The following is a 23,251-nucleotide window of genomic DNA, read 5'->3' as shown; positions in this document are numbered from 1 at the left end:
TTGAGTGGTTCCAAAGCAATGAAATTACAAATTGAAAAAACAACGAAGAACGGTTAAAGGCATTTTAAGAAATTTGTTGTTTGGTGAACGGAAGTGACGAAATAAGTTCAGGGGCGGCATGATGAGAAGTTCCTCGTTCGTTAAACCACCGAGCTCACTGAACCTGATTTTAACGAGTCAGGAATCAGGAATGAGCGAGGAACTCTGTACGGAAAATGGAATGCTGAGAACATCTCGTTAGTGCCTCGTACAAGGGAGCAAAGTAAACGAGAGAATTTGTCACTTTGCAGGAATAAAAGACACTTGCGTTTTGACGTAATATGTTTCTGAACATGAGTTGCGTGATTTCTCATAACCTGCACATGTGTGGCAAACAATAATGAATTTAACCCAACTTGTGCGAGCTCGCTTAACTTAGCGAGGTTTGCTCATCATGCCGTCCCATGTTCTTCCCCTTACTAACAACTGGTCTGTGGAGATCATCAAAGATTTCCTACATTTCTGGTAGCGAGTTAATTATGTGGGAAGAATGGTACAGAGGTTGCTTGCTAGGAAAACACAAGCAGGGAATGACAAAACACTGATCAAATGGGGATTTGATTAAGAACCAAGGTATTCGCTGTAGCGACATAATCCCCACTATAATTTTCTTATTCATGAGATAAACAAGGGTTTGTTTCGTGCCATCCCGTATTCGTGCCTAAATCACAACGACAATGCGCGATACCAAGCATCGTTGGTAAAGTTATCAGGTGGTTTACCGAACATTCCCGGTATGGAATCGTAGTAGTTTTGAATAACGTGAAATAATCCCGCATCGTAAAATGTGAATTGGACCTCGAGGAAAATCTTTTAGTTTTTGATCGATTTTTTAGATATAATGAGAACAGGTTTTTGTTAATACGTCACAATGTCCCGTATACGTGACGTCAATAATTTGTTTGGGCCTCCAGCAAAGTGAAGTTCAACAACACGCATAGAGACGAATATCGCCTCCTGCTGATGGATTCGTTACATATCCGACAACTTAAAGTGGAAACTACATCTGTTCTAATGTTTCTTTTGTTGCTGAGACGTTTTCAATTAATACAACATGTTTATGTTTCCTGCAGTGTTGCTCAGTCCCTTTGTTCCGAGAATTTATGACTGATTGCAAATAATTAGTGTTCCTATTTAGTAAACTGTTACAGTCTGTTTAACAAATGTTGATATTTTGTGTGTGTGTTTGTCGCACAAATCGTGGTCGATAGTTTTGGGGATGATTTTTTACGCTTAACAGTTATTTAAATGTATGTCATTTGACACTTGTTTTGTTAGTTTTTTAAACCAAGTGACTGTATTGATATATGTAATTATGTATTATACGCTAAGCTATATCCTCAGTGTGTTTAGAACCTTGGCAGCTTGGGCCAAAGTATGTGCAAGGTTTTATCGACGAAAGTGTACATCGTACCACCGTTTTTTTATGTTTGTAAAATATGAATTCATATTTCTTAACTTCCCCTATCGAATTTTTCAAATATTTTTATATCGTTTGAAAGGTTTAAGCGCGAAGAATGCTCTGCTTCAAAATTTTTCCAGCGAATCTTGTTTTCGCAACTTATGTCATAATACGCAAATCATATTCATTACCGAATATGAATATGTTTTTTTTTTATATCGTTAGAAACTTCAGCCTATGAACTATATCGTGTACAAATATCATGTCGCTACCTCGTAAGGTGGCCGAGTAACGCGCGTTCAAACTTTTGTTAACTGGCGATTTTTTTTTGTCAACTAACATCCCTCTGGTTTGAACACCGGCTTTAGAAGTTGTTGAAGCATCTGATTCGTTTAAACCAATAAGCTACGGCCGTTATATTGTTTAAAAACAATATTGGTGAAAATAATGGTTGTCGATGGTCATGGGATGGTTGATTTTGCAACAAAATAATTTTCATGTTTTACTTTCAAGTTATAAAAAGCTGGATGTTTATGTTTTTAAAATTGTTACATTCAGAAAAGTAAAGATTTAGTACCTTGTTGAACATTGGTTAGTGGAGCAGTGTTAGCTGGTGATGCTGCTGGTTGGGAGTAATTGTGTTGATGTACGTCACCAAAGTAAAGGTTCTGGAATGAAACAAGTATTACCAGCAGTCAAAAGTATTTGTGAGTACGAAACTAGTTGCTTCAAACATATTTATTTTCAATTCGATACGTTGTGTTTTTTAAACAGAGTTTTTGGGAGCGCTTCAACTGCAGTCAGGACGCTGCCGAATCCAAATTACCTGATTGGATTCGATACATAATTACCCGGATCCGATTCAATAAGATAAGTTAAATTGGTACATTATCAGTCATATTCGTTGTCGATAATTACGGGCAATGGGAAGAATATCTCGGGTCAAACAAAATGCTTTAAAACTTTTGTCGCAGAGTTCCAACAGGGACATAACAGTATTAGAATGCGAAATTGTAAATTAGCACAAAACGCGGGATCTCCTAAATTAGATTTAGCGACAACTTGCAAAAATCTCGATATCCAAGAACAACAACCTCACCTTGGTATGGATATTTTGTGCATCGGCTTGTTCCGTTTGTCGTTCGGCCATTCTTGTATGAACAGGTGTAGCTTTGTATTACAAGGATAGCAAATATATTACCTACATAAAAGCTGTGTAAACATAAAAAAAATGATGTTTCTGGCAACGTTAATTCGAAAATACGCTCCTTTGTATCGAGAAATCATACATGGATTGAACCATGTACATATTATATAACTCGTTTAACTCACTCTGCAATGTAAATTATTGCGTAACTCGGACAAATCAACAACGCAAAAACGCGCCAAAGCCACAGACGCAGCGAAAACTGAATTCGTGAATTGCGACTTCGCGCGTAAGTCAAGGTTTTACCACAGGTATATGTGGCTTTATGTTACAATGAATGAAACGACATCGGTTTGTGGAATACCTCATTTTATCACGTATCTCGGATGGATCTTGCTAATATTAAAAAGTGCAATCGTAAAATGTCAGTTAACAAGGAAACAATTAGTCAGAACTTGTCATGTAGACTCGGTCCTATATCAAAAGATGACGTCATCTGCGTTAGGGGAAGACCCGACAACAAGAATTTGAGTTTCGATACGAGGCATCCAGCGATTCTTCCCAACGATTGTCGACTAACGAAGAAGTTCACACACAATCACGTTACCACTCTCAAATGATATGAGTTTGCCGAACCCGTCATATAAAGTCGTTAGGATGGTGCCGAAATGTCGAATGCGAACCGGATGATACGCCAAACGCGTGAAACGCACAAGGTGTATTTTGCCAATTCCATCGCCCGCCGGAACTATTTCTAGTAACGGTGTCATCGTATATCCAACCACGCGAGGTTGAATGATGTCCGTATCAACATATATCGCGGAGTAATCTGAAGAAACGTCGAATCGGCGCGCGCTCGTATGTTGACCCGGGGGCAGCGCGACGCGTTCGAAACCCAGCAAGTGGGCCAGTTGCCATGAGAGGGTCATTGTTAAACCTTCTAGAACAGTGATTCCCAACCTTTTTGTGGATGTGTACCATTTGCAGGTAAACAATTTCCATGCGTACCACCAAGTTGAGTGTTACAAAGTAACCTAGGGAATGAAGTAGCAAATATTTTGAGATCACTTACGATTTTTTAACTATACCTTGGAATGCCGTCGCGTACCACCGGTTGGGGAACACTGTTCTAGAACGTGTGCACTAGTGCGTTGCGTTGTTTCGTCGAAGGTAAACAGACCATGACCTAAATCTTCTCACATCACACCAGAGACGCACGTGCAATGGGAGCAGAATGTGATACACATTATAAAATATTGGGTGGACCAGATCCATCTTCTGCGTTCTTATGAGGAAACAACTTCTGTCGATCGCGCTCGGTCAAGTCAACGATGTTATTTTAACACGTTGTGGTTTATACTGGCAAATAAACTTCAACAAATCGGGGTCGCTGTTATGATCGCGTGTGCAACTCTAGACTCGACCTCGCAAAGCTTATTCTAAACTGACTCGTGTTTATCGAGTGAAGACATATCAAAATCATCCGACCGATCAAACTCTTTCCAGCATTTGCTTCGCTTTTATATCATCGCATGCGACCCCACACGCACAGGGCAAATTTATGAAGTGGCAAATTGAGAACTACGCACAATTATACCAAAATCAATTCAATCGCAACATCCCTAAAATCTCACACAGCAGTAATAAAAAGGCCTGCGGTAAATCGATGGATTAATTCCGGCTGAAGGGAGGAAGTTTAATCGTATGACGTCAATGTTGGAAAAAATTTTCCGGAATGGCACCCAACGAAATGCTTGTAATTTAAAATTATTGGTCCAGCGGCAATCGCGATGCAAATTTTGGTGACCAAACAACCAGCACGTCTAAGGACACCAATCACGACCTCGACGTACACTGTTACAAATCAACGGAACTGATTGTGATTTTGAAGCAAGTGTTTTGTGAGTTACGTAAGGTAAACATGTTGTTTCATGGCAGGTCTGGTGACACGACCAGTCGCCACGAGGTTCATCATGCCGATGTTTGTCATTATATAATGTTTGCTTGTGTTTTAGGTGCTTTGTTTAAATTAGGGCGAACTTTAAGTCATATTGATTGATTCCATAAATTCAAAGCTTCTCTGGCAAAACTTACTTATTCGTTTGTCCCAATCACGTAACGCTACTTGATCTCGTATTCTGAAGATCGCGCAGAAATCACGCAATTTACCTGGTGATATCGGATTGGTTGTGAGGCGGCGTTCAAACATGCTACCTTTTTCAGCCTTGCGATTAAAAACGTTCAGGATTTACGAGACTGACAAACACTCGCCGTTGCACGAAAATAACTTCAACGTTAACTCTTAAATTTTATCGACCATTGTTGGTTACACGGAGAGAGGATACGGGGGACTCAATCACAACATGGTGATACTGATTGGTTGTGAGGCGGCGTTCAAACACGTTACTATTTACTGCCTTGTGACTGAAAACTTTCAGGATTTACGAGACTGGCAAACACTCGTCTTTGCTCGAAAACAGTTCAACGTTAATTCAGAGATTGAATTATGATATATTCTGAAAACGCACTAGTCTATAATATGGCATTTAAACGAAGGTGCCAATTGCGATATCAAAACGAATGACGTAAAGTTAAGCCGACCATTCAAACACTTGCTTCGCTTTAATATCTGCACATGAAACCAATATAAGCTCAAGGACTTGATAATGTGGCAAATCGAGAAATACGCACAATTACCCCAAAATGCACTGAGATCCCGCATTGAAATTCAACAACAGCCGTGATAAAAATTCCCGCGGTTATAATTCCCGAGAATAAATGCACCAAGGATTTCTTTTTAGTTTCTGAGTAGAATTCTTACAACTATAACCAATACGTTGATGAGCAAAACGTGTTCACCTTGCGCAATTAAACCATATTTCTTCAACAGCTTTTTATCATTTTTATCAGAATTTTTTGTATTATAGAAGATGCGCTTTAGACTTTGCCTTTAAAATCTTTTATGTATTTTGAATTAACACAATAAGATACATCACATCATATAAGAAATAACATGCAGCAAATTCCACACAAATTTGAACTGTCCCATGAAATTTCTATCAGTGGCAAAGCTACATACACGAACTTTGTGAGTATTTCAAACGTTATGAATTGCCGTGAGGTAACTCATCGTTCTCATAAACTTAACAGAAAACGAAACCAAATGTTTTGAGGATTATTTAAGGTTGGTGGAGGGAGCAGTAAATCTATTCGGTTAAAATCCAACAAAGTAGTGGAATTTAACGTAAGTTTCGAATTTGTAAATCGTTAAGTTGGAGAATGGATAAACAGTCGCTCACCTTGTCCTCTTCATAGAAGCAATAAACATCCACAATAACCACATTGTTTACACGTAAATGTGATATTGTGACGTAATATTCAGAGACAAGGTCAGTTAAAACCACAGACATGTAATTACCAGTAAATTTCACAACAAATCGATAGTCAACATTATATCCCTCTCCACAGAATCTACATTTCTAATTAAACGTCACTAACGACTCCAACTTTAACTTGTACCAAATCGCCAACTTGAATAAAACAATCACTTGAAACGATTGGTTTAAATATCCTTCGAATTAATCAAACAATTCGACTACGTCGAGAAAAAGGCGACTGGAAACTTTTCTCTCTCTGCCACCTCTGTTGTTTCCTGGCAACGTTAATTAGCAAATACGTTTCCTTTGTATCGAGAAATCATACATGGATTGAACCATGTACATATTATATAACTTGTTTACTTTAACTATATAACTCTGCAATGTAAATTATTGCGTAACTCGGACAAATCAACAACGCAAAAAAGCGCCAAAGCCACAGACGCAGAGAAAATCGTATTCGTGAATTGCGACTTCGCGCGTATGTCAAGGTTTTACCACAGGTATATGTGGCTTTATGTTACAATGAATGAAACGACTTCGGTTTGTGGAATATCTCATTTTATCACGTATCTCGGATGGATCTCGCTAATATTAAAAAGTGCAATCGTAAGTTGTCAGTTAACAAGGAAACATTGAGTCAGAACTTGTCATGTAGAAGACTCGGTCCTATATTGAAAGATGACGTCATCTGCGTTAGGGGAAGACCGACAACAAGGATTTGAGTTTCGATACGCGGCATCCAGCGATTCTTCCCAACGATTGTCGACTAACGAAGAAGTTCACACACAATCACGTTACCACCCTCAAATGATATAAGTTTGCCGAACCCGTCATATGAAGCCGTTAGGATGGTGCCAAAATGTCGAATGCGAACCGGATGATACGCCAAACACGAGAAACGCACACGGTGTATTTTGCCAATTATATCGCCCGCCGGAACTATTTCTAGTAACGGTGCCATCGTATTTCCGACCACGCGAGGTTGAATGATGTCCGTATCAACATATATCGCGGAGTAATGTGAAGAAACGTTGCAACGGCGCGCGCTCGTATGTTGACCCGGGGGCAGCACGACGCGTTCGAAACCCAGCAAGTGGGTCAGTTTCCATGAAAGGGTCATTGTTAAACCTTCCAGAACAGTGATTCCCAAACTTTTTGTGGTTGCGTACCACTTGCAGGTAAAACAATTTCCATGCGTACCACCTATAGTTGAGTGTTACAAAGTAACCTAGGGAATGAAGTAACGAACATTTTGAGATCACTTAGGATTTTTTAAATTCGAACTATATCTTGGAATGCCGTCGCGTACCACCGGTTGGGGAACACTGTTCTAGAACGTGTGCACTAGTGTGTTGCGTTGTTTCGTCGAAGGTAAACAGACCATGACCTAAATCTTCTTGCATCGCACCAGAAACTCGCGTGCAATGCGAGCATAATGTGATACACATTATAAAATATTGGGTGGACCAGAGCCATCTTCTGCGTTCTTATGAGGAAACAACTTCTGTCGATCGCCCTCGGTCAAGTCAACGATGTTCTTTTAACACGTTGTGGTTTAAACTGGCAAATAAACTTCAACAAATCAGGTCGCTGTGATGATCGCGTGCACGAATCTCGGCTCGACCTCGCAAAGCTTATTCTAAACTGACTCGTGTTTATCGAGTGGAGACATATCAAAATCATCCGACCGATCAAACGCTTTCCAGCATTTGCTTCGTTTTTATATCATCGCATTAATAAAGTAGTAAATTGTTACCTACGCACAATTATATCAAAATCAATACAATCGCAACGTCCTTCAAATCTCACACAGCAGTAATAAAAAGGCCCGCGGTAAATCGATGGATTGATTCCGGCGGAATGGTGGAATTTTTCTCGTATGACGTCAATGTGGAAAACAATTTTCCGGAATGGCACGCAACGAAATGCTTGTAAATTAGAATTATTGGTCCAGCGGCAATCACGATTTAAATTTTGGTGACCAAACAACCAGCACGTTCAAGGACACCAATCACGACCTCGACGTACACTGTTACAAACCATCGGAACTGATTGTGATTTTGAAGCAAGTGTTTTGTGAGTTACGTAAGGTAAACATGTTGTTTCATGGCAGGTCTGGTGACACGACCAGTCGCCACGAGGTTCAACATGCCGATGTTTGTCATTAAATAACGTTTGCTTGTTTTTTTAGGTGCTTTGTTTGAATTAGGGCGAACTTCAAGTCATATTGATTGATTCCATAAATTCAAAGCGATTCTGGAAAAATTATTTATTCGTTTGTCCCAAACACGTAACGCTACTTGATCTCGTATTCTAAAGATCGCGCAGAAATCTCGCAATTTACCTGGTGATATCGGATTGGTTGTGAGGCTGCGTTCAAACATGCTACCTTTTGCTGCCTTGCGATTCAAAACGTTCAGGATTTACGAGACTGACAAACACTCGCCGTTGCACGAAAACAGCTTTAACGTTAACTCTTAAATTTTATCGACCAATGTTCGTTAAACGGAGAGAGGATACGGGGGACTCAAACACAACATGGTGATACTGATTGGTTGTGAGGCGGCGTTCAAACAGGTTACCTTTTACGGCCTTGCGATTCAAAACGTTCAGGATTTACGAGACTGGCAAACACTCATCGTTGCACGAAAATAACTTCAACGTTAACTCCTAAATTTTATCGACCATTGTTCGTTACACGGAGAGAGGGTACGAGTGACTCAAACACAACATGGTGATACCGATTGGTTGTGAGGCGGCGTTCAAACAGGTTAACTTTCACGGCCTTGTGATTGAAAACGTTCAGGATTTACGAGACTGACAACCACTCGCCGTTGCACGGAAACAGCTTCAACGTTAATTCATCGAATGAATTATGACTTGTTCTGAATGCGCACTAGCATATAATATGGCATTTAAACGAAGGTGCGAATTGCATTGCGATATCAAAACGAATGACATAATGTTAAGCCGACCATTCAAACACTTGCTTCGCTTTAATATCAGCGCATGAAACCAATATAAGATCAGGGACTTGATAATGTGGCAAATTGAGAAATGCGCACAATTGCACCAAAATGCACTGAGATCGCGCAGTGAAATTCAACAACAGCGGTGATAAAAATTTCCGCGGTTTTAATTCCCGAGAATAAATTCACCAACGATTTCTGTTTAATTTTTCGCTGTAAAATTCCTACAACTGTAACCAACTCGTTGATAAATTAAACGTGATGACCTTGCGCAATTAAACCATATTTCTTCAACAGCTTTTTACCATTTGTATTAGAATTTTTTGTATTATAGAAGATGAGCTTTAGACTTTGCCTTTAAAATCTTTTATGTATTTTGAATTAACAGAATAAAATGCATCACATTATACAAGAATTACCGTGCAGCAAATGCCACACAAATTTGAACGGTCCGATGGTCGTTCTATCAGTAGCAAAGCTACGTACACGAACTTTGTGAGTATTTCAAACCTTATGAATTGCCGTGAGGTAACTCATCGTTCTCACAAAGTTAACAGAAAACGAAACCAAACTTTTTTTAAGGGTTATTCAAGGTTGGTGAATGAAATTGTCGATAAATTTTAGTGTGTAAGCTATAGTGCTGGAATTTTACTAAAGTTTCGAATTTGTAAATCGTTATGTTGAAAAATGGACAAACAGTCGCTCACCTTGTCCTCTTCATAGAAGCAATAAACATCCACAATAACCAAATTGTTTACACGTAAATGTGATATTGTGACGTAATATTCAGAGACAAGGTCAGTTTAAACCACAGTCATGTAATTACCAGTAAATTTCACAACAAATCGATATTCAACGTCATATCCCTCTCCACAGAATCTACATTCCTAATTAAACGTCACTAACGACTCCAACTTTAACTTGTACCAAATCGTCAACTTGAATAAAACAATCACTTGAAACGATTGGTTTAAATATCCTTCGAATTAATCAAACAATTCGACTACGTCGAGAAAAAGGCGACTGGAAACTTTTTTCTGTTTGCCACCTCTGTTGTTTCCTGGCAACGTTAATTAGCAAATACGCTCTTTTGTATCGAGAAATCATACATGGATTGAACCATGTAAATATTATATAACTTGTTTACTTTAACTATATAACTCTGCAATGTAAATTATTGCGTAACTCGGACAAATCAACAACGCAAAAAAGCGCCAAAGCCACAGACGCAGCGAAAACTGAATTCGTGAATTGCGACTTCGCGCGTAAGTCAAGGTTTTACCACAGGAATATGCGGCTTTATGTTACAATGAATGAAACGACATCGGTTTGTGGAATATCTCATTTTATCACGTATCTAGGATGGATCTTGCTAATATTAAAAAGTGCAATTGCAAAATGTCAGTTAACAAGGAAACATTGAGTCAGAACTTGTCATGTAGACTCGGTCCTATATCAAAAGATGACGTCATCTGCGTTAGGGTAAGACCGACAACAAGAATTTGAGTTACGATACGAGCCATCCAGCGATTCTTCCCAACGATTGTCGACTAACGAAGAAGTTCACACACAATCACGTTACCACCCTCAAATGATATAAGTTTGCCGAACCCGTCATATGAAGCCGTTAGGATGGTGCCAAAATGTCGAATGCGAACCGGATGATACGCCAAACGCGTGAAACGCACACGGTGTAATTTGCCAATTCCATCGCCCGCCGGAACTATTTCTAGTAATGGTGCCATCGTATTTCCAACCACGCGAGGTTGAATGATGTCCGTATCAACATATATTACGGAGTAATCGGAAGAAACGTCGCATCGGCGCGCGCTCGTATGTTGACCCGGGAGCAGCACGACGCGTTCGAAACCCAGCAAGTGGGTCAGTTTCGGTGAGACAGTCACTGTTAAACCTTCCAGAACAGTGATTCCCAACCTTTTTGTGGTTGCATACCACTTGCAGGTACAACAATTTTCACGCGTACCACCCAGTTGAGTGTTACAAAGTAACCTAGGGAATGAAGTAACGAACATTTTGAGATAACTTACGATTTTTTTAAATTCGAACTATATCTTGGAATGCCGTCGCGTACCACCGGTTGGGGAACAATGTTCTAGAACGTGTGCACTAGTGCGTTGCGTTGTTTCGTCGAAGGTAAGCAGACCATGACCTTAAATTTTCTAGCATCGCACCAGAAACTCACGTGCAATGCGAGCACAATGTGATACACATTATAAAATATTGGGTGGACCAGATCCATCTTCTGCGTTCTTATGAGGAAACAACTTCTGTCGATCGATCTCGGTCAAGTCAACGATGTTATTTTAACACGTTGTGGTTTAAACTGGCAAATAAACTTCAACAAATCGGAGTCGCGTGCACGAATCTCGGCTCGACCTCGCAAAGCGTATTCTAAACTGTTTATCGAGTGGAGACATATCAAAATCATCCGACCGATCAAACGGTTTCCAGCATTTACTTCGTTTTTATATCATCGCATGCAACCTCACATGCTCAGGGCTAATTAATAAAGTGGTAAATTGTTACCTACGCACAATTATATCAAAATCAATTCAATCGCAACATCCCTAAAATCTCACACAGCAGTAATAAAAAGGCCCGCGGTAAATCGATGGATTGATTCCGGCGGAATGGAGGAATTTTACTCGTATGACGTCAATGTGGGAATCCATTTTCCCGAATGACACCCAACGAAATGCTTGTAAATTATAATTATTGGTTCCAGCGGCAATCACGATTAAAATTTTGGTGACCAAACAACCAGCACGTCTAAGGACACCAATCACGACCTCGACGTACACTCCCAGCAAACACACAACGTATTTTCGACGTTCGCAACGTCGCTGGAAAGTCGAAAATTGGTAGCATACCAGGTAATTTTCAAACTAAACGTCGTATGAAAGTTGGTAACACTGACGTTAGTAATGAACGTTGTTTTCACCAAAAAAGTACGTCATAAATAACGTAAGTAAAACGTTCACTATATACGTTAGATAAAAACCTGAATGCAACTATTTATGTACGTAAATTTTAACGTAACTGGGACGTAACTTCGATACGTTTTAGAAAGCCCCAAATCGACCATATTTGCACGTAATTATTGACGTAACCCAGACGTTGATTTGAAACGTTTGATACAACCCGAACGCGACTACAATTGCACGTCAATGTTAACGTAAGAAAGACGTTGATTTGATACGTTTCGATACAACCCGAACGCGACTACAATTGCACGTCAATGTTAACGTAAGAAAGACGTTGATTTGATACGTTTCGATGCAACCCGAACGCGACTACAATTGCACGTCAATGTTAACGTAGGAAAGACGTTGATTTGATACGTTTCGATACAACCCGAACGCGACTACAATTGCACGTCAATGTTAACGTAAGAAAGACGTTGATTTGATACGTTTCGATACAACCCGAACGCGACTACAATTGCACGTCAATGTTAACGTAAGAAAGACGTTGATTTGATACGTTTCGATGCAACCCGAACGCGACTACAATTGCACGTCAATGTTAACGTAAGAAAGACGTTGATTTGATACGTTTCGATGCAACCCGAACGCGACTACAATTGCACGTCAATGTTAACGTAAGAAAGACGTTGATTTGATACGTTTCGATACAACCCGAACGCGACCACAATTGCACGTCAATGTTAACGTAAAAAAGACGTTGATTTGATACGTTTCGATACAACCCGAATGCGACCAAAATTGCACGTCAATGTTAACGTAAGAAAGACGTTGATTTGATACGTTTCGATACAACCCGAATGCGACATATAAAACTTTGATTATATTGATTGGTGATATTCTTTCTTTGTTTTTGCAGTACCCCTATTCCAGCAGCGGATTATACGACACCACTGTCTTCATATTGACGGATTTAGCATAGTATTGTTGTGCTGGGATTATTTTAATAAATTATTTTATGTTGACAAACTTCAGGTGGTGCTTATTGTGCAGGCGTTGGTAAGATAAATCAAAAATTACTAATTAACAAAATCTAAATTTTTTGAAAGGTATATCTGGCGTTGAAAGGAACGTTTCAAAATCGTCAGATCGTTGTCAGATTAGACGTTAATTGCAACGTTAGCCCAACGTTCCGAAACTATGGCTAAACAACGTCACAGTAGTCAATGTTTTTACGTTGAAGAAACATTCGCGTAAACGTTTTATAGACGAATCCTGTGACGTAAAATGTAACGTAAAACAAATGTCCTTTCGCGACGTAAACAGCTAGCCTACGTCAGGAAAACATCGTTTCGAGTCGACATTTCTACGTAAACATAACGTTGTTACGAATGTCCAGCCAACGTTGGTTTTGAACGTTACTGTACAGAACGTCATTTCTACGTATGTGGTTGACGTTTTTGAAAACGCTTTGAAGACGTAGTTTCGAGTCGACAGATTTACGTAAAAAAACATTCCGACACTACGTAGATTAGACCAAAACGCAACCCGAAATCTACGTAGAAATTACGTCAAATTGTTTGCTGGGCTGTTACAAACCATCGAGCAACTCTATGAATTTATCGGGACAACGCTAAGATGGAATATGGAATATATGACATTGTATTCGTATTTCTGTGTACCAGACTGATTGTGAGTTTGAAGAAAGTGTTTTGTGAGTTACGTGAGGTAAGCATGTTGTTTCATGGCAGGTCTGGCGATACGACCAGTCGCCACGAGGTTCAACATGCCGATGTTTGTCATTATATAACGTTTGCTTGTGTTTTAGGTGCTTTGTTTAAATTAGGGCGAACTTTAAGTGATATTGATTGAATCAATAAATTCAAAGCTTCTCTGGCAAAACTTATTTATTCGTTGGTCCCAATCACGTAACGCTACTTGATCTCGTATTCTAAAGATCGCGCAGAAATCACGCAATTTACCTGGTGATATCGGATTGGTTGTGAGGCGGCGTTCAACCAGGTTACCTTTTACTGCCTTGCGGTTCAAAACGTTCAGGATTTACGAGGCTGACAAGCACTCGCCGTTGCACGAAAACAGCTTCAACGTTAACTCTTAAATTTTATCGACCATTGTTCGTTACACGGATAGAGGGTACGCGGGACTCAAACACAACATGGTGATACTGATTGGTTGTGAGGCGGCGAGATAAAACAATTTTGACGTGTACCACTTAGTTGAGTGTTACAATGTAACCTAGGGAACGAAGTAACGAACATTTTGAGATCACTTACGATTTTTTGAATTCGAACTATATCCTGGAATGCCGTCGCGTACCACCGGTTGGGGAACACTGTTCTAGAACGTGTGCACTAGCCTATAATATGGCATTTAACATCACGTCATTCGTCTAGAACGTGTACACTAGCCTATAATATGGCATTTAAACGAAGGTGCGAATTTCATTGCGATATCAAAACGATTGACGTAATGTTAAGTCGACCAATCAAACACTTGCTTCGCTTTAATATCAGCGCATGAAACCAATATAAGATCAGGGACTTGATAATGTGGCAAATTGAGAAATGCGCACAATTACACCAAAATGCACTGAGATCCCGCAGTGAAATTCAACAACAGCGGTGATAAAAATTCCCACGGTTATATCTCCCGAGAATAAATGCACCAAGGATTTCTGTTTAGTTTCTGAGTAGAATTCTTACAACTGTAACCAATACGTTGATGAGCAAAACGTGCTCACCTTGCGCAATTAAACCATATTTCCTCAACCGCTTTTAATCAGAATTTTTTGTATTGTAGAAGATGCGCTTTAGACCTTGCCTTTAAAATCTTTTATGTATTTTGAATTAACAGAATAAAATGCATCACATTATACAAGAAATAACGTGCAGCAAATGCCACACAAATTTGAACTGTCCCATGGAAGTTCTATCAGTAGCAAAGCTACGTACACGAACTTTGTGAGTATTTCAAACCTTATGAATTGCCGTGAGGTAATTCATCGTTCTCATAAACTTAACAGAAAACGAAACCAAAATGTTTTGAGGATTATTCAAGGTTGGTTTATGACATTGTCGGTAAATTCCTCTACGCTTAAAAACAAATTAGTGGAATTTAACTTAAGTTTCGAATTCGTAAATCGTTAAGTTGGAGAATGGATAAACAGTCGCTCACCTTGTCCTCTTCATAGAAGCAATAAACATTCACAATAACCACATTGTTTACACGTAAATGTGATATTGTGACGTAATACTCAGAGACAAGGTCAGTTTAAACCACAGTCATGTAATTACCAGTAAATTTCACAACAAAATCGATAGTCAACGTCATATCCCTCTCCACAGAATCTACATTTCTAATTAAACGTCACTAACGACTCCAACTTTAACTTGTACCAAATCGCCAACTTGAATAAAACAATCACTTGAAACGATTGGTTTAAATATCCTTCGAATTAATCAAACAATTCGACTACGTCGAGAAAAAGGCGACTGGAAACTTTTTTCTGTTTGCCACCTCTGTTGTTTCCTGGCAACGTTAATTCGAAAATACGCTCTTTTGTATCAAGAAATCATACATGGATTGAACCATGTAAATATTATATAACTTGTTTACTTTAACTATATAACTCTGCAATGTAAATTATTTCTTAACTCGGACAAATCAACAACGCAAAAAAGCGCCAAAGCCACAGACGCAGCGAAAATTGAATTCGTGAATTGCGACTTCGCGCGTAAGTCAAGGTTTTACCACAGGTATATGTGGCTTTATGTTACAATGAATGAAACGACATCGGTTTGTGGAATATCTCATTTTATCACGTATCTCGGATGGATCTTGCTAATGTTAAAAAGTGCAATCGTAAAATGTCAGTTAACAACGAAACAATCAGTCAGAACTTGTCATGTAGACTCGGTCCTATATTAAAAGATGACGTCATCTGCGTTAGGGTAAGACCGACAACAAGAATTTGAGTTACGATACGAGGCATCCAGCGATTCTTCCCAACGATTGTCGACTAACGAAGAAGTTCACACCCAATCACGTTACCACTCTCAAATGATATAAGTTTGCCGAACCCGTCATATAAAGTCGTTAGGATGGTGCCGAAATGTCGAATGCGAACCGGATGATATGCCAAACGCGTGAAACACACACGGTGTATTTTGCCAATTCCATCGCGTGCCGGAACTATTTCTAGTAGCGGCGCCATCGTGTTTCCGACCAAGCGAGGTTGAATGATGTCCGTATAAACATATATTGCGGAGTAATCTGAAGAAACGTCGCATCGGCGCGCGCTCGTATGCTGACCCGGGGGCAGCACGAAGCGATCGAAACCCATCAAGTGGGCCAGTTTCGGTGAGACAGTCACTGTTAAACCTTCTTGAACAGTGATTCCCAATCTGTGGTTGCGTACCACTTGGAGGTAAAACGATTTCCATGCGTACCACCTAGCTGAGTGTTACAAAGTAACCTAGGGAATGAAGTAACGAACATTTTGAGATCACTTACGATTTTTTAAATTCGAACTATATCCTGGAATGCCGTCGCGTACCACCGGTTGGGGAACACTGTTCTAGAACGTGTGCACTAGTGCGTTGCGTTGTTTCGTCGAAGGTAAACAGACCATGACCTAAATCTTCTCACATCGCACCAGAGACTCACGTGCATTGCGAGCAGAATGTGATACACATTATAAAATATTGGGTGGACCAGATCCATCTTGTGCGTTCTTATGAGGAAACAACTTCTGTCGATCGCCCTCGGTCAAGTCAACGATGTTCTTTTAACACGTTGTGGTTTAAACTGGCAAATAAACTTCAACAAATCAGGTCGCTGTTATGATCGCTTGCACGAATCTCGGCTCGACCTCGCAAAGCTTATTCTAAACTGACTCGTGTTTATCGAGTGGAGACATATCAAAATCATCCGACCGATCAAACGCTTTCCAGCATTTGCTTCGTTTTTATATCATCGCATTAATAAAGTAGTAAATTGTTACCTACGCACAATTATATCAAAATCAATTCAATCGCAACGTCCTTCAAATCTCACACAGCAGTAATAAAAAGGCCCGCGGTAAATCGATGGATTGATTCCGGCGGAATGGTGGAATTTTTCTCGTATGACGTCAATGTGGAAAACAATTTTCCGGAATGGCACCCAACGAAATGTTTGTAAATTAGAATTATTGGTCCAGCGGCAATCAGGATTGAAATTTTGGTGACCAAACAACCAGCACGTCTAAGGACACCAATCACGACCTCGACGTACACTGTTACAAACCATCGGAACTGATTGTGATTTTGAAGCAAGTGTTTTGTGAGTTACGTAAGGTAAACATGTTGTTTCATGGCAGGTCTGGTGACACGACCAGTCGCCACGAGGTTCAACATGCCGATGTTTGTCATTAAATAACGTTTGCTTGTTTTTTTTAGGTGCTTTGTTTGAATTAGGGCGAACTTCAAGTCATATTGATTGATTCCATAAATTCAAAGCGATTCTGGAAAAATTATTTATTCGTTTGTCCCAAACACGTAACGCTACTTGATCTCGTATTCTAAAGATCGCGCAGAAATCTCGCAATTTACCTGGTGATATCGGATTGGTTGTGAGGCTGCGTTCAAACATGCTACCTTTTGCTGCCTTGCGATTCAAAACGTTCAGGATTTACGAGACTGACAAACACTCGCCGTTGCACGAAAACAGCTTTAACGTTAACTCTTAAATTTTATCGACCATTGTTCGTTAAACGGAGAGAGGATACGGGGGACTCAAACACAACATGGTGATACTGATTGGTTGTGAGACGGCGTTCAAACAGGTTACCTTTTACGGCCTTGCGATTCAAAACGTTCAGGATTTACGAGGCTGGCAAACACTCATCGTTGCACGAAAATAACTTCAACGTTAACTCCTAAATTTTATCGACCATTGTTCGTTACACGGAGAGAGGATACGCGGGACTCAAACACAACATGGTGATACCGATTGGTTGTGAGGCGGCGTTCAAACAGGTTAACTTTCACGGCCTTGTGATTGAAAACGTTCAGGATTTACGAGACTGACAACCACTCGCCGTTGCACGAAAACAGTTCAACTTTAATTCATCGAATGAATTATGATATATTCTGAAACCGCACTAGCCTATAATATGGCATTTAAACGAAGGTGCCAATTGCGATATCAAAACGAATGACGTAAAGTTAACCCGACCATTCAAACACTTGCTTCGCTTTAATATCAGCGCATAAAACCAATAAAAGATCAGGGACTTGATAATGTGGCAAATTGAGAAATGCGCACAATTGCACCAAAATGCACTGAGATCGCGCAGTGAAATTAAACAACAGCGGTGATAAAAATTTCCGCGGTTTTAATTCCCGAGAATAAATTCACCAACGATTTTGTTTAATTTTTCGCTGTAAAATTCCTACAACTGTAACCAACTCGTTGATAAATTAAACGTGATGACCTTGCGCAATTAAACCATATTTCTTCAACAGCTTTTTACCATTTGTATTAGAATTTTTTGTATTATAGAAGATGAGCTTTAGACTTTGCCTTTAAAATCTTTTATGTATTTTGAATTAACAGAATAAAATGCATCACATTATACAAGAATTACCGTGCAGCAAATGCCACACAAATTTGAACGGTCCGATGGTCGTTCTATCAGTAGCAAAGCTACGTACACGAACTTTGTGAGTATTTCAAACCTTATGAATTGCCGTGAGGTAACTCATCGTTCTCACAAAGTTAACAGAAAACGAAACCAAACTTTTTTTAAGGGTTATTCAAGGTTGGTGAATGAAATTGTCGATAAATTTTAGTGTGTAAGCTATAGTGCTGGAATTTTACTAAAGTTTCGTATTTGTAAATCGTTATGTTGAAGAATGGACAAACAGTCGCTCACCTTGTCCTCTTCATAGAAGCAATAAACATCCACAATAACCAAATTGTTTACACGTAAATGTGATATTGTGACGTAATATTCAGAGACAAGGTCAGTTTAAACCACAGTCATGTAATTACCAGTAAATTTCACAACAAATCGATATTCAACGTCATATCCCTCTCCACAGAATCTACATTCCTAATTAAACGTCACTAACGACTCCAACTTTAACTTGTACCAAATCGTCAACTTGAAAAAAACAATCACTTGAAACGATTGGTTTAAATATCCTTCGAATTAATCAAACAATTCGACTACGTCGAGAAAAAGGCGACTGGAAACTTTTTTCTGTTTGCCACCTCTGTTGTTTCCTGGCAACGTTAATTAGCAAATACGCTCTTTTGTATCGAGAAATCATACATGGATTGAACCATGTAAATATTATATAACTTGTTTACTTTAACTATATAACTCTGCAATGTAAATTATTGCGTAACTCGGACAAATCAACAACGCAAAAAAGCGCCAAAGCCACAGACGCAGCGAAAACTGAATTCGTGAATTGCGACTTCGCGCGTAAGTCAAGGTTTTACCACAGGAATATGCGGCTTTATGTTACAATGAATGAAACGACATCGGTTTGTGGAATATCTCATTTTATCACGTATCTAGGATGGATCTTGCTAATATTAAAAAGTGCAATTGCAAAATGTCAGTTAACAAGGAAACATTGAGTCAGAACTTGTCATGTAGACTCGGTCCTATATCAAAAGATGACGTCATCTGCGTTAGGGTAAGACCGACAACAAGAATTTGAGTTACGATACGAGCCATCCAGCGATTCTTCCCAACGATTGTCTACTAACGAAGAAGTTCACACACAATCACGTTACCACCCTCAAATGATATAAGTTTGCCTAACCCGTCATATGAAGCCGTTAGGATGGTGCCAAAATGTCGAATGCGAACCGGATGATACGCCAAACGCGTGAAACGCACACGGTGTATTTTGCCAATTCCATCGCCCGCCGGAACTATTTCTAGTAATGGTGCCATCGTATTTCCAACCACGCGAGGTTGAATGATGTCCGTATCAACATATATTGCGGAGTAATCGGAAGAAACGTCGCATCGGCGCGCGCTCGTATGTTGACCCGGGAGCAGCACGACGCGTTCGAAACCCATCAAGTGGGTCAGTTTCGGTGAGACAGTCACTGTTAAACCTTCCAGAACAGTGATTCCCAACCTTTTTGTGGTTGCATACCACTTGCAGGTACAACAATTTTCACGCGTACCACCCAGTTGAGTGTTACAAAGTAACCTAGGGAATGAAGTAACGAACATTTTGAGATAACTTACGATTTTTTTAAATTCGAACTATATCTTGGAATGCCGTCGCGTACCACCGGTTGGGGAACAATGTTCTAGAACGTGTGCACTAGTGCGTTGCGTTGTTTCGTCGAAGGTAAACAGACCATGACCTAAATCTTCTCACATCGCACAAGAAACTCGCGTGCAATGCGAGCATAATGTGATACACATTATAAAATATTGGGTGGACCAGATCCATCTTCTGCGTTCTTATGAGGAAACAACTTCTGTCGATCGCGCTCGGTCAAGTCAACGATGTTATTTTAACACGTTGTGGTTAAACTGGCAAATAAACTTCAACAAATCGGAGTCGCTGTTATGATCGCGTGCGCGACTCTCGACTCGACCTCGCAAAGCTTATTCTAAACTGACTCGTGTTTATCGAGTGGAGACATATCAAAATCATCCGACCGATCAAACCCTTTCCGGCATTTACTTCGCTTTTATATCATCGCATTAATAAAGTGGTAAATAGTTACCTACGCACAATTATATTAAAATCAATTCAATCGCAACGTCCTTCAAATCTCACACAGCAGTAATAAAAAGGCTCGCGGTAAATCGATGGATTGATTCCGGGGGAGTGGTGGAATTTTTCTCGTATGACGTCAAAATGGGAATCCATTTTCCCGAATGGCACGCAACGAAATGCTTGTAAATTATAATTATTGGTCCAGCGGCAATCACGATTGAAATTTTGGTGACCAAACAACCAGCTCGTTCAAGGTCACCGATCACGACCTCGACGTACACTGTTACAAACCATCGAGCAACTCTATGAATTTATCGAGACAACGCTAAGATGGAATATATGACATTGTATTCGTATTTCTGTGTACCAGACTGATTGTGAGTTGGAAGCAAGAGTTTTGTGAGTTACGTGAGGTAAGCGTGTTGTTTCATGGCAGGTTTGGTGACACGACCAGTCGCCACGAGGTCCAACATGCCGACGTTTGTCATTATATAACGTTTGCTTCTGTTTTAGGTGCTTTGTTTAAATTAGGGCGAACTTTAAGTCATATTGATTGAATCAATAAATTCAAACCTTCTCTGGCAAAACTTATTTATTCGTTCGACCCAATCACGTAACGCTACTTGATCTCGTCTAAGATCGCGCAGAAATCTCGCAATTTACCTGGTGATATCGGATGGTTGTGAAGCGGCGTTCAAACAGGTTTCCTTTTACTGCCTTGCGATTCAAAACGTTCAGGATTTACGAGGCTGACAAACACTCGCCGTTGCACGAAAACAGCTTCAACGTTAACTCATAAATTTTATCGACCATTGTTCACTAAACGGAGACGCTTTGTGGGAATATAAATCTTTGCCTTTTGTTGGTCTCGGAGATGGACACGATCGAGTGATAATGTTCGTCACTTGATAGTCTTTCGTCATCACAACGCAAGACATTTCATTCACAATTGTAACAATGGAAGTAATTGTGTTCAATTCCTGCAGTTAAATACACATTAGATTGTGGAATTAAAATTTATGTTTTGCATAATTAACACAAAGAATTAAGTTTTTGGAAACGTTACAAACTATTGTTACGTCAGTTTATGACGCTCTGTACAAACTGCGTTGATTGAACTTTTACTATGATTGAAGAATAACGTACAATATTTTACGCCTCAAAGCAATATTTTACACCAACATCACATATTTTCATATATTTTTTCAACATACCTTGTGCTTGTAAATAACTCTAATTGACTCAGAGATATTTAACAGAGCCTCGATAGCTTGAGCGCAAATTGAGTCTCTTCGATTGTTAAACCTGCTTCTGCCCCTTTCTATAAAGCACCCAGAACCAGGATATCTTCCCGAATAATTGTATTTATTTCTGTTATATTACGACGGTACATTACAACGTTTCAATAAAATGTCGATAGAATCCAAGCGAATAGAATAGACTGAGACTGAATTTACGGGTAAAAACTGGGCTTCTTAAAGCTCTCCATTCTGAGAGCTGATTGGTCAATAATGTCACGTGATAACACGAACCGCTCGAAGTAATATAATACAAGAACACAAAACACAGGATATTGTCAGCCAGAGCACATCGAAGTTATGTGTGTGTGAACCGGGTATAGGTGATTCACGTGCTGCTGGGCAGATTTGTTCACATGGTCTGTTGCACACTAACGGAAGGTGATCCTTCTTGTATTATCTGGGACGCATTAAAATACTTAGTGTAATACAAGAGTATGTATCCTGTGAGAATATTTTATATGGTAAACAGGATATTAAATGAATCGCTTTACTCGAGAACATTCTATGGGTTTATCATTTAAGTCACATTATGGGATTTGCAAAACTTGTGCAATGCTGCACAAATAGCATTACGTAATATAAGCACTGGTTTCTGTGACGTATGTTACAAATACAAAACATTACGCAATACAAGCGCTAATTTCTGTGACGTATGTTACATGCTAAAACATATCGGCGATCATACAGAAAATCGCACGATGTTAAAGGTAAAGAAGCAAGTTAAACTTCCGTCATCTTATACCTTTATTAATATGTACAATATATGTACAATAGGAGTCCTTGTTCATGCTCTGTCACGGTTACATCTTAGGCTTTCTGCTTGTAACTTCCTGCATTCCACTTCAATGTCGATGCTAGTTTAAAAGTTGCTTTCCTCAGGTAGGTTTAAACCATAACTTACTCTGGTTACTGTTTTCATTCCACATTCAACCTGGTCACACAACAGCTGAAATATTCAGGTCTTTGTGTGGAAAAAACTTATTTTTTATTTTCCACAGGAGTTTGACGATGGTATTAATGTCTTTACTGAACACGAATAGCATTCGACCGAACATTGTTGAAATGCAACGTAGAGCAATAGGTCGGCACTTCGGACTTGACATAAGTAAGTCATGTGATCAACATAAAACAAGTTTAATCTGGGAAGTCAATATCCTTGTCACAAAAATACACACTAAGCAGATTCTGTTAAAAAATATTGCAATCCTATTATGTGTCAAGTTTTGTGGATTAACTTATGTTGATATCAAAGCAATGTTGGATGACATTAGTTGTGTCAGAAAATTCTCAGGACAAAAACAATAAA

At 39.5% G+C, this 23,251-nt stretch overlaps 1 protein-coding gene across 1 annotated transcript in view; it reads right to left on the bottom strand.

Moving 5' to 3' along the window:
• Positions 1–23,251, bottom strand: part of LOC145909739 (uncharacterized) — a 136,678-nt gene that overhangs the window by 12,064 nt on the left and 101,363 nt on the right. The gene's annotated exons all lie outside the window — the stretch shown is intronic.

The sequence above is a fragment of the Ascidia mentula genome, chromosome 7 (genome assembly GCF_947561715.1).
Source record: "Ascidia mentula chromosome 7, kaAscMent1.1, whole genome shotgun sequence".
Taxonomy (NCBI): Eukaryota; Metazoa; Chordata; class Ascidiacea; order Phlebobranchia; family Ascidiidae; genus Ascidia; species Ascidia mentula.
Note: the sequence above shows the minus strand (reverse complement) of the source record. Positions and strands in the feature narration are given on the sequence as shown.